General features: G+C 42.8%; 1 non-coding gene across 1 annotated transcript; it reads right to left on the reverse strand.

The window, feature by feature from the left end:
* Positions 1-1,373: 1,373 nt before the first annotated feature.
* On the reverse strand, positions 1,374-1,461 carry trnay-gua (transfer RNA tyrosine (anticodon GUA)). Its single transcript is given in 2 exon segments — positions 1,374-1,409; positions 1,425-1,461. It is a non-coding gene; the product is annotated as a tRNA-Tyr (tRNA).
* Between the last annotated feature and the right edge of the window lie 2,805 nt (positions 1,462-4,266).

A 4,266-nucleotide genomic window follows, 5' to 3' on the forward strand; every position in this document is an offset into this window, starting at 1 on the left:
CCGTTGGTGGATTAGATATGTACGCTTTTTTCAATGTAAAATGCAATGTACAAAGATCAAATTTGATTCAAAATCGATTAATGTAAAAACCGATAAAGATAATGTTTTTTATCTAGTATTATCTATATCTAGTTTTTCAAAGGTCTTAAAAAATGTTTATCGCGATTGTAAAAGTTAGAGAAGGTGTACCAGCGCGTGCCTTCATATCGCCAGCTTCAGTCTCGCCTGTAGCTGCGAGGAGGTTAAAAGCGCACAAGTGATCTGTCTTTCGTCAAAATAATTGCTGGAGCAGTAGGAGGCAGAGCACTATCCAGCAGCTGTAGACGGTGCTCGGGGAAGAGCTAATTCTGTTTTCAACACAGGAAGCATGAATGAGCTCAGTCCGGCTTCCAGCAGAATCCATTCTTGTTTGGTTACTGTCAGACTGTGCGCCTGAGGCTCTTTGGATCGCAACGTAAAAAAAAAAGAACAAAAAACAATTGCTCACATCGTGTGACTTCCACGAGAGGAAGGGAAGATACAGTATCACTTAAAAAAAATCAGAACTGAATATTTGGATCCGGGGCCTCATACTTATAAAATTATTAAAATAATAATAATTAAAATATCAGATTGTGTTTCTGTAACATTTCGTGCACAGTACGCCGTATTTAACAGTAAAACAAGAGTCACAACGAGGCCTTTACACGCATTCTGGACAGGAAGGAAAGATATCACTTAAAAAAATCAGAACTGAAGATTTGGATCCTGGGCCTCAATTTGATCAAATTATTAAAATAATAATTATCAAAATATCAGACTGTACTGCAACATTTCGTGCACAGTACGCCATTTTAATCTAAAACAGTCACAACGAGGGCTTTACATGCAGTCTGGGGTATTTTCCCCTTTTATATTTTTGCCACTTTATATCGAACCTGTTATACTCCCAGAAGTGCACAGTAGCTTATACTTAATTAAAATGTACAATTCACCGCTGGTATAAACAGATGTGTGCCGTGTTTGCCTTTGTAAGCATTTGTTTAAAAAATAAGTTCACAATACGATAAAAACACAGAAAGCACAAACTTTATAATACAACGATACAAAATCAATACCAAATCATTATGCCAATTAAGTACCTATCCTTTGAAAACAGAGAACACCTTTATATCTACAAAAAAACTTGACATTTGTATGCATTTTTGGATTACAAAGCAGACAGTGTAGTCCCTTAATTCAAAGATCAGATCTTGGCCAAAACAAGACAATCAGACGTGGGCTGAATTCGGAACAGGAACCTCTACTTCGTCGTTTATTGAGCTTTTGATCAATGTCTGATTGAAACAGATTCGCTTTTTTAACTCTTTGATTAAAGTACACAAAAAGCACCTTCCTTCGAGCCGGAATCGAACCAGCAACCTAAGGATACCCCACTGATTTTTGTACAGTCCTCCGCTCTACCAACTGAGCTATCGAAGGAATGTCAAAAATTACTCTCTGGCACATACTGCCCAATGTAGTGAAATGTTCCGGGTGATTTAAATCCCACTTCAACATCAAGTTTCCAACTCGTTTCCTTAGTCTTGTTAACCTTGAATTTAAGCCACGAACCAGGATTCTACTGTATAAACTTCCAGGGATATTACAAAATGTTTGATGGGGCATCAATCATTCCAGTCGGAAATTGACTCCTTATTTATTCTCGAGGGATCATATTAAACATTTCATTAGTATCGAGAGGAGGATCACCATGAGACACAAAACAAACAGTTTCTTTCTGTCTATTAGAAAGTAGCGTTTGTGCTACATTAATAATATTTTCGTGGAAATAAAGAAGTTGTAAATTTTAAAATTTATATTTGAATCGAAATGTGGTTTTGAGTTAAATATTAGCGCGTTCATGTAATTAGTTTGTGTTTGTCATTACTATATATATATTGCCATGTTACTAGAATTTGTAACTGAAGTTTACTAGTTGTGTTTTTTATGATGATTAGACATTTGTTGATTACAATATTGTATATAATCTATAATTTGAACTACATATTTTTCATGTGTGAATATTTGTATATTTTAAGAATACATTTCTAAAATAAATCATTGGCTTTATTTACTAGTTTCTACACCTATACAAATCTTTCTTTGATGTATAATAGACCTTTAACTATATATTATAGTCTTCTAAATTTATCCGTATAATAGAACTCCAACCATTTATGTAAAATAAACATATAATCATAGATGTCTAATTGACGTATAACGATATACGTATATTAGAATTTCATTCAAGACCAGTTACAGAGCACATTTACACGTCTAAGGTATGCGTTTAATAGTCGTATATTCTACATCTTTTGCCCACTGGGATGTGCCGATTTTAACTTAGCAAACCAAGATACACATTTTCTAATGAAGCCTTAATTAAAAGACAGTTTGTTTCTCGAAAGCGTGTTATGTAATAAAAGAGAAAAACGAAAATATATGGATGACAATCTTTCAAAGCTGAAGATGTTACTTTTGAAAAATTGACATTTTATGTATGCAGATGCATTCGCTGGTTTTAGAACTTTGCTGTACTTCCTGAATCATTTTCAGTATTATAAAGTGGGTGTAGATTTTTCTTTCAAGTTAGGACGCGAGTGTGTGCATGTGTTTGATTTTCGTTTCACTGATTCTCATTGAAGATTTGGGAATTAACGACGAAAGAATCAGTTGCGTCGGAAAGCAGAAGGTTTGGTTCTCAACGATATTGAAGACACGCCCATGTAGAGCAGCGGGTGATGTTTTGTACTATAAAAGACCAAGTGCTCAAAGTGACGTCTGCGTTTACCGTTTAGACTTTTCATCTTGGGCGCACTTTTAGAAAGCAAAGATAGAGCAGTTGTGTTGAATCGCTGCATGACAGCTGTCAGCAGAGTGGCGCAGCGGGAGCGTGCTGGGCCCATAAATGTTTTTAAGAAACATTTTAGAAAACGTTTTAGTCCGTTAATGTTAAAATCTATATTATTTTAAGGCATACAACGGTGTCTAAATTTCATAGCTGTTAAACGTGGTGAAAATGTGCCGCGGTGTCTGTGCTTGATTCACCAACAGGCCGCTAAGAATATTGTAGCGTTTGCAGGTTCTTTTCAGAACAAAGACGAGTGGAGACGCGATTAACAAACAACCATTAGCTTTATTCGTTTACAACCACACAAAACCAAACACAGGACCTACACACACATTAGGAGACTGACGGAAGGCGTACACATATTTAGGGTGGTAATTACCTAACAACACACTATACTTTTACAGGACTACACAGGGCACTAGAATTACTAGGACATTATTTACACAGGTAGGGTCAGCCGCTGGTCATCGTGCTGACCCTCAGACTCTCCCTGGCTACCACTCCCAGCATGCCCGGCGGTACTACGAACGCCTAGGGGCACTTCCTCCTCACCACCAGGCGAGGGCGTTACACTGCCCCCACCTGAAGCGTCTGGCATCTCGCCGATGTCGAACACCCCCCTCAGGCTGTACTCGTATTCGGCCAACTGCTGCGGAACCCTGCGTGAGCGGCCGCTACGCCGCGGTGACGGCTGGTGACCCACGGACGCCCCACTATCGGCTGGCTCCAGCCCCGGCTGCTCCTCTAGAGCCTCCACACACGGCTCCTCCTCCCGGGTTCGGTAGGGGGCCAGGCGGTCTCGGTGCAGGACCACCACTCTCCCCCGTGTTCGCAACTGGACACGGTAGCAGGCCTCGCCCACCACCCCGAGTACCTCAGCGGACCCCTCCCACGACGGCGCCAGCTTAGGGCTGAGGCCTTTGCGGCGGTGCGGGTTGTACACCCAAACCGAGTCCCCGGGCTGGAAGGCAGGTCCCCTGCAGAGCAGGTCGTAGTACCTGCATCCGCTGCCGCAGGTCCCATTCGTAGTCCGGTCCAGCCGGCGGTGCCGACCCGTCTCCGGGCGGCGGGCCGAAGACCAGGTCCACCGGTGTTCGCATTTCCCGGCCCAGCATGAGCGAGGCCGGGGTGCACCCGGTGGATTCCTGGACCGCGGTCCTGTACGCCCAGAGCGCAAGGGGGAGGTGGCGGTCCCAGTCCCGTTGGTGCCGGGACACCAGGGTGGCCAGCTGGGTGGCGAGCGTCCGATTAAACCGCTCCACCAACCCGTCGCTCTGGGGATGCAGCGGTGTGGTCCGCGTCTTAGTGATCCCCAGGCGCTGGCACACTCTGACGAAGACCTGGGACCCGAAGTTACGCACCTGGTCACTGTGTAACTCCTCCAGCACCCCCAG

The sequence above is a fragment of the Atractosteus spatula genome, chromosome 10 (assembly GCF_055471065.1).
Source record: "Atractosteus spatula isolate fAtrSpa1 chromosome 10, fAtrSpa1.hap1, whole genome shotgun sequence".
Lineage (NCBI taxonomy): Eukaryota > Metazoa > Chordata > Actinopteri > Semionotiformes > Lepisosteidae > Atractosteus > Atractosteus spatula.